The sequence below is a fragment of the Echinops telfairi genome, unplaced genomic scaffold, assembly GCF_000313985.2.
Source record: "Echinops telfairi isolate 266 unplaced genomic scaffold, ASM31398v2 ScPeMD7_27;HRSCAF=92, whole genome shotgun sequence".
Lineage (NCBI taxonomy): Eukaryota > Metazoa > Chordata > Mammalia > Afrosoricida > Tenrecidae > Echinops > Echinops telfairi.
Genome location: NW_022103924.1, coordinates 363,593 through 372,235, shown reverse-complemented (window position 1 = coordinate 372,235; position 8,643 = coordinate 363,593). Strand labels below are relative to the sequence as shown.

Below are 8,643 nucleotides of genomic sequence, written 5' to 3'. Positions count from 1 at the left end.
AGACTAATACAGTATTGTTCTCATCTGATAAGCTTGAGTTCCTCTTCTTCCCATGTGTCCTTCTCTTGCTGTTATATGGGAAAGTTATGCTTCCCCAGATGTCTTATGCTTTACATTTTACAAGGATGTTATGTAGCTGAAAAGAAATGTTTCTTGGCCTAGGGAAGGAACGGGACAGTGTTTGAAGGGTTGATATTCTGGGCCAGGGCCACACAAATAGCATCTGAGAGTGTGGCCTTGTGATCAGGGGATTTGTGATTAGTGGATGAGATTGTGAGTGTACCTTTTCTTTTCATCCCAAGGATTCCATGTTGTCTTCTCCATATCCCCTCCGTAAGGTTTGTACATAGATTTACTGAGTTTTTGAGAAAGTCACCAAGAGCCTCAGTGGTCATGGAAGAAGGTTGCCTACGCAGTTGGAGAATGGTGGGGTAGATGGAGAGTTGATAAGGATCCAAGTCATCCCTGTGTGCAGCTAATGCTGCTGCTGAGATTATGAAAAAGGAAGGCAGTAGCCACCTGCTTTTCCTGTCGTTTTCTGGCTACCAGTCCATGCTCAGAATATTAGTCCCTGCTTCTCAGGTTGGCACTTTACGTGCAGTGAATATCTATCACCTGAGACCAGCGGTGGGTTTGGTCCTTTGTGTCGGGATCCTTGCAGTTTCAATAGCCTGAATGGGCAGATAGCTTGGTTTCAGATGAGGAGTGGCCCCACAGTGATGAAGAGCAGAGAGCCTGCCCCAGGTGCTGTGGGATGACCTTGAGCCAGATGACTTCTCTCTAGTCTCTCCAGATGACTTCCGCTCAGTTTTTTCCTCTCTAAAATCAAAGATGCCTGCCCTCAGGGTGGTTTTGAGGATACAGTGAGTACGTGTTTGTGCAGCATTTAGGAGTATGCATGTGATAAAGGATTTGTGAGGTGAATAATACAATTTACCCAGTATTCTACCTGTTCCCTATGGCTAGGTGTACACTCTGTGCTCAATACTGACCCCAGTGACTTTGTGTGCAGCCAGCCACCCTCTGGTCGTTGCATTTGGCTTTCAGCAAAGTCGTGCTCAGTTGCCTTTGCCTGCAGTGTCCTTGTTACACTGGCATGCAGTAGGCATGGGTACCTGCAGCAGGGACATGTCTGGAGGTGTTGGGATATTGCACTGGAGGCCAGGAAGTATCCACTGGCGCAGCAGCAGACAAGGATCCTGGCAGCAGTGGAGAGGGCATCTCAAACTTGACCACTGAGAACATAGGGAAATGCTTCTTTTTTTTTTTCCTTCAGGAAATGGCACACTTTCTTTTTGGCATTCTGCCCTAAGGTGCTTGTCTGGACCAGTTCTGTCCATGTGTAACCTGAGGTGTTGTCTGGACCAGTTCTGTCTGTGGGACTGGGTCAGTGTGTAGTTAGGGATGGCGTAGCTGTATTGGCAAGGCATGGCTGACATTGATTCCCTAGATAGGCAAGGGACTGGCTGCAATTCTGTTTGTCTGAGAAGAACTCTTAAGTCAGCCTTCCGGGAGCCATTCCTGGCCATAAATGTCCACTCTGCACTCCCAGTGTGCTTGCACCACCTCATGACTAAGCAGGTCCTGAGCTGGATCCCTAAGAAGTTAATCCCTTCCCCACTGAGAGTTCTCTTTTCAGTGTGGTGTGGGAGAAAGACGTAAAGGAAAGAGTCTGAATAAGCAATATGCTCAGAACTCCACACCAGGGCAAATGTCCATATGTGGCTTTGATTGTACATAGACTGCTGTGCCTGACAGAGACTGATGGGGAGTTTTTTGTGGAGCCATCTGTATATAGGAAGGCCGTGGAGACCAGACGCAAGTCTTAGGCTGGTATTCATGAGGACTACATTGTTATAGAAAGGGTTTATATGCTTGTTGCCAATACTTAAGTGAGACCATGACAGAGAGTGAGGAGCCTTGAGAGCCCTCTCTGGCCCCTGAGAGGACCAGATGACCCTTTGGAAGACTTCTGGTCAGCACAGTCAGTGTGGCACGGCTTTCCTCCTGTGATACAACTTCCACATGTAGTTGTCTAGCTTTCCTTCAGAAAGCCTCCAAATGGTATACCTTAAATCAAATGAACTGTTGGATACAACTTCATGATGGGAGTCCTTCTATTAACTGAGTTATTCTGGTGACTAGAAAGCATGTTGTTGTTGTTGTTGTTTTGTTGGTGTTGTTAGGTGCCCTTGAGTCCATTCCGACCCATAGCCGTGATGTGCTCAGCAGAAGGAAATTCCACACGGTTCCGCGTCATCCTCACAGTTGCGCTCTCACACAAGCCCATTGTTGTCGCCACTGTGTCCCATCTGTCTCATGAAGGGCCTTTCTCTTTTTTGCTGCCCCTCCAGTTTACCAAGCATAAGGTCTTTCTCAAGGACTGGTCCCTCCTGACAATGTGTCATATTAGGGAAGCGGAATTATTCATATTTCTACATACTAAAAATCTCTGTCTTTTACCAAATAGAATCCTAAAAGAGAGAAAACTACCCATTTATGTTTGGTATTTTAGTGCCTTTTGCTGGCATAATTTCAGGACTTGTATTGAGGGTTCTCTCCAACTTCTAGTCACCACATACTTTCTGTCTCTCTCTCTCTTTTTGGCTGGGTACAGTGTACTTTATTGATGGGGCATGACATGGTTTAGTTCTCTAAGTCCCTCTCCTTCAGGGAGTCTGGGTGGAAACTAGAAATGATGGGATATTCTCAGCGTGTTGGGGGATTGAGTTGGGGCAGACTCCCAGCAGCCGAGCGCCTCTCTCTCTTCCTGTAGTGTTGTCCGTGGTGTGTGTGGTCCACGGGGGCTCTTACTCCTTGGAGGCCATGTGGACTATAAGGTCCATCACTCTGTTGCTGTAGCCAAATTCACTGTCATACCAGGAAATAAGTTTGAAGAGTGTTTGTTGAGGGCAAGGCCAGCCCCAGCCTCAAAGGTGCAAGAGTGGTGGGTGCCACTGTTAAATTCACAGGGCACAAGCTGGTTCTCAGTGTAGCCGGGATGCATTCAGCATCGTGTCTCCGGGATGCGCCTGGGACTGCACGGGAACGGGAAGATGAGGCTGCTTGTCACGTGAGGAGGAGTAGAGAGTCCACATGCTTGTTCCATGCTCTCACAAGAGAGGCTGTGATGGCATCAGAGTTATCACTATGAGACAAGGTCTGTATGGAGGACTAGATGAGTTTTTCTGGGGCAAGTTTTTGGGAATAAGCTGTGTTGATAACCTTGTCTCTTGTGCTATAAGAAGCAGGAGTCTGGTTCATTCCGAAATATGGTCCTAAAACATGCATGGGGGTGTTTGTCCCTTTGATTCAACGGTTCATTAGTGTGAGTGGGAGGCAACAGGCAGCCAAACTTTTCTTGATGTCAGGACGTTTTAGAGCATCGTTTGGAGCTTTCTGTTTATTTTGGTTCCTATGAATTGTGAAAAACAGCGCCACTGACTTCTTGAGGTATCTTAGAGGCAACTCTGCTTCCGTTGTGCTCTGCCCTGCCCCAATCCCAAACACGTTCAGCTACTCTCCTGAAGAAAAAGAGACTCCTTCCCAGGCTCCAAATGAGAGAGGAGGAAATGCCAGTTAGCCTTTTAATTTCAGTTTTGTTTCCTGGAAAATAGCTGCCAGGGTCGGCACCAGATGCCTGTGACTCATTTGCTCCGCCTCAGTGTGACCGCTTTCCCATGTCTCATGAGTATTGAGTTGTCTAGAAGTGTCACCTAGTGTGTGTGGGCAAGCTCGGGGAGTGTCCCTGCAGAAAAAGCAGATCCCCGACCTACTATTTGTTCAGCTCATGAAAAGATGGAAGGGACGGTCATCACAGCGTAGAGCATGGCCACTGCTTTAGGTTTTCCACAGTCCAGGTCAGGCTCTATGATACTCAGCCCGACGGAATAATGTGCAGGGTTTGATGGATGGGAGTAGACCCCAAAGAGTAGGATCAAACTCTGGTTCATAATGGCTTTTAAAATGTAGATTGGGATCTTTTTTCCCATTTAGCTGTTCCAGTAAGAATTCTTGGATTTGTGGTCCATTTGATTGCTTCTTATCGCCCTGTGTGGTACAAAGCAAGGTTGGAAGTGGGAACCTACGTTGCGGCATTGTGGAAGGAAGGCCGGGTGCTCTGCTTTTGTGAAGATCACAGTAGTCAGGAGAACCTTACGGAGCGCAGTTCCATCCTGTACCACACAGGGCTCTCTTTGAATTAGAATGGACTTGACAGTGGTAGGTTTTTGGCGGTTTTCCTTTTTCCTTTGGGAGTCTGGAGAGTGCAAATGGTGCTGAGGAGCCACACAGAGCATGTTCAGACTGTGTCTGAAAGTAGGGAGAAGAAATGTGCATACCTTTGAAAGCAGTGGAAGGTTAGAGGAGGGGCTAGATCAGCCATTCTCAACCTGTGGGTCGTGACCCTTCCACTGGGGTCGCCTGATTCATAACAGTAGCAAAATTACAGTGATGAAGTAGCAATGAAAATAATTTATGGTTGGGGGTCACCACCACATGAGGAACTGCATTAAAGAGTCGCGGCATTAGGAAGGTTGAGAACCACTGGGCTAGATGGAAAGCCTTGTAAGCAGTATTGGGCCTGTGACCAGGTCACCAGCAGTTCCTTGCTGCTGCTGCTTATTGATAACCTAGAAATGCATTGAATTCTGGCCCTAAACATGTAAACAGTTGGGCAGTAGGTATCTTGGTGAAAAACCTGCCCGACGCATCTGTAGGCAGCAAGTTAGCCCAGCAGTGGCTTCTGTTTTCTTTCTGTCGCAGCTCGGCCTTTTGACTCTGCTTTTGTTTCGCACTTTTGCAGAGGTGGTGCAGTTCTATTCCTAGTGACCACACAGTTGCTATTCACAGTCTGTGCTGACTTTATTTCTAGTCTATTGAAGCAGAGGCCCAAGATGACCAGATTTGCCAGAGGTTACTTACTCTGAGACCAGGGACTCAGTTGACATTCTCATTGGTCATCTTACAGAATGTAGAAGCCAATGAATCAAATGGAAGGCCACGGACACAGTGTGTGTGCTGAAAATAGTGCTGTATCTAGGAGCTTATCATCCTGTGGTGCTGAATTATTGTTGAGTCTGCTCTAATACATGGTGCCCTAATGTATAATAGAACAAGATGTTACCTGATCACACAATTGATGGATGGATTGTTATAAGAGCTGTAAGAGCCTCCAGTAAAATGATTTATTAAAAAAAAATTACTTGATCCTGTGGAATTTGATAGTGACACGTCCAGGGACTTAAAATTCTTAGATAACAATTGGCAGCACAAATAATTGTAGCTGTTTTTTTTGGTCAACTTCAAGGGAGCCAGGAAGCCTCAGGCCTCTGCCAACTCCATTGCAATTTGTGGTTGAGCTAGCCAAACTGTGTGATTTTGCTGTCTATTTTTAAGGACTCACTAAAGAGGAAAGATGACAGAGTAATCGTATGTGGTTGGAGGAAACAAAAAAGACATCCCAGTGGAGACTTGGACTTGCTCTGGGTCTCCTTAGCTGTTCCTAACCAAGAGTCTGTGCCCTGGCCCCAGAAGACTTGCTGCTTCAGCTGCCTGTACAGCAAGCTGAACCCTGTTAGCAAGGGGCACAGGAGATTGGGAGTGTGCAGCAGTGTCTGGGCCCTGGGGAAATCCCACAATGCCTCTAGCCATATGATAGGAGGCCCTGAGCACTTTGAGGTACAGGCACTGCTGCAGTCCTAAGCCATGTCATGCTCATTCAGGGTTCTAGGGGATATTCTGGCAGATGGTCTACATCTCAGATTGTGTGCTGTTGATTGATTCACTGCCCTGCAAATGACAAAGAAAAGAAGCACATCTTTCCACGGTGCCTGTGTCTAGCTGAACTCCCATGGGGATGGAAAGGTGAAGTAGAGGTATTAACTCAAACACGAAGTAGAACTTTCATAGCCAGCAGCTATTCGGGCTGCATACAAAACACTTCTGGCCCTTCTTGCTTTGTGAACCCCCCCACCCCCAATCCCACCCTGGGGTGTTACTGGCATCTCCAAACCTGAGGAGGCCCTAATGGTGCAGTTAAATGTTGGGCTGCTAACCACAAGGTCAGTAGTTCAAACCCACCAGCTGTTCTGCAGAAGAAAGCTGAGGCCATGGTTCATCAGAAACCCTAGGGAGCAGGTCTACGCTCCTCTTAGAGTTACTATGTGTGGGAATTGACACTGGTAGTTGGTTTGGTGGATATACTGAGCAGCGTTGGGAGATACCATAGGAGCCCTGAAGGGAGGTCTTGGCTCTAAGAGTGGTTCTACAGCAGTTGTGGCCCCCCTTTTATTTCCAGCCCGTTTTCTTTATTGACGCAGTGCTGTCAGCCTGTCTCCTGTTGTGCTGAGAGGACCCTTTGGGAGTGTTGTTACTGCTGCTGCTGTTGCTGTTGTTACTGAAGGGGGTTGTTACTGAAGCAGTGTTGTTACTGCTGCTGTTGCTGTTGTTCCTGAAGGGGGAGTGGTGTTACTGCTGCTGTTGCTGTTGTTCCTGAAGGGGGAGTGGTGTTACTGCTGCTCTCAGCTAGGCTGGGGCTGGAATTGAGGTACCAGGCTGAAATCGCCATTGTCGATGTGGCAAGTTTTGGCATCTTTCCTGCTTCCATCACTCTTGCCATTGTCAGAGACCACTGGAAAGTGGTCAGTGATGACATTGACAAGCCTTTACAGCAGGAAGGTACAAGCACAATGAAATAACCTCAGGTTTTCTAACAGACCAGCATGCTGACCCTGTGGGGCCAGGGTGGTGAATACAGTAAAGCGAACAAAAAACCGCAGCAGGAGACGACCCTGGTGTGGTCAGGATTGAAACCACCATCTGCTTTGCTCCTGTCACTGCGCATCTTCTTGTATGTGACTAGACTTCTTGGCAGAGTGATAATATTCTTTTAACGTATATGTTTTTAATTAATTACTTTTTATTGTGTAAACATATATGCAGTAAAACATTTGATGTTTCAACATTCATCTACTCAGGTTAGTGGCATGGATTATGCTCATCCAAGTGTTCAACCATCACTTCTATGTACTCCCAAGTCATATCAGTGAACACTATGGACTGCCTTATGAATTTGCATGTCATCTTTGCACCGGGGTCATGCTCATCTCTTTGTCATTCCAGTTTTAGTATGGGTGTACCACATGCATGAGGGAGTTTACATTGTTTTGATGAAATGGGCTATGCAACTACATGTAGTAAGTTTTTTTTTGTTTATGTCACAGATAACATAATGTTGTAATATGCTAGGTGGGGCATAATAGAAATGAATAAAATTAAAATTTTAAAAAGACATAGAAGTGTTATAGCTTTAAAAATCTTCCAGGTTTCTTACCCATCAGATCTGAATACTGATCTGAGTGGTTATAAAAGGATGGAAAGTAAAATTGAAGTTGACATTAGCTTCATTCTTTTGTGACACAAAAGCTAGTTTCACACAAACAGAACAAAATTTACACAAAAAAGGTTTTTGGCTGTTTTTCTTTTCTTTCAGAGATTTATAGATGTCATCCAGAGGATATGAATTTGGGGGCATGGGGAGCCAGCTTGGGGAGCCCAAGGCTCCAGTCCCACTTTGTGTTTTGCCATGCCTCCCATGCAGTGCACTTTTCCTGCCCGGCCTGCCTCTTTGCCAGGCTGCCCTCGCGGCCTGCGCGCACAGAAGGAAGGACACCGCTAGCTGCTGGATGGACTGTGTGCTTCAGTCACTGCTCCCCAGGGATTGTGGGACCAAGAGGGTGTTCACTTTTCTCTCGTTGGCTCTGCCAGGTGGGAGCAGTCGTTAAGCTGGGCGTTGGCAGAAGGATAAATCTCTGTTGTCCTTTTTGGCTATCAGGCAGGAGCTTGCCCAGTTCTACAGATGAGCAGTTTGCTTCTGACAAGCCAAAAATTGCCAGGGGTTTATTTAGACTTCTGCTCATCATTTCCCCATATGTGTGTTCAGATCACTCAGCTACCCTTTCCGCGGAGATCCAGGGCTCCAGGTGTCTCCTCTGCCCACTCTTTCTGGCTTCTTTGTTGCCAAGGTAACAAGTTTTGCTTCAGTCAATATAGGCATCTTTTACAGCAAGTCAACCATGCCAGTTTTTAAGTCTTCTGCTTGAAATTTTTTAAACTATAAATGTGCCCGTTGCAATTACAGAGGAATTGACAGCAACATAGCCAACTGAGATAGTTAGTTTATTGTGCCAGCCTGGCCGATAAACACATGTGGGATTAGTTGAAGGGCAGAGAGATAAATGGCTCGGTGGGCCTCACCTTTCTTGTCTCTCACTCTTTCATCATCAGACCAGTGTGCGGCTGCCTTGCTTGTTCTGTGCCTCAATCTGCAAACTACACTACCTGTGGGACACCTAACCTGTGGAGTGTGTCGCTGTAATTTGAGGTTCCTTTAAGACCTGGGCTTTGCCACACAATTGGAATTTACATCCCTTGAGCTGGGGACTGACTGTTGGTGACCTGCCTTGCTGTTTGCTGCCTGTGCTGGGATAGCCTGAATCTCTCTATAGAAGACTACCTGGCGGCCCTCAAGACTTGAAGGACTGCCAGTGTCTCACAACTCTCTTATGGGAGTGAGTTGCGCTGAGCCATTTGTACTGCTTTAGAATTTAACTGTTCATTTCTTATATTATACATCTATCTATC

The 8,643-nt window shown here is 46.6% G+C and overlaps 1 non-coding gene and 1 pseudogene across 1 annotated transcript; one reads left to right on the top strand and one right to left on the bottom strand.

Annotated features, from left to right (window-relative positions):
* Positions 1-7,048: 7,048 nt before the first annotated feature.
* Positions 7,049-7,148, bottom strand: LOC115869479 (annotated as a pseudogene).
* A 167-nt stretch (positions 7,149-7,315) lies between these two features.
* LOC115869473 lies at positions 7,316-7,441 on the top strand. The gene has a single exon (XR_004046206.1). It is a non-coding gene; the product is annotated as a small nucleolar RNA SNORA61 (small nucleolar RNA).
* The last annotated feature ends 1,202 nt before the right edge of the window (positions 7,442-8,643 follow it).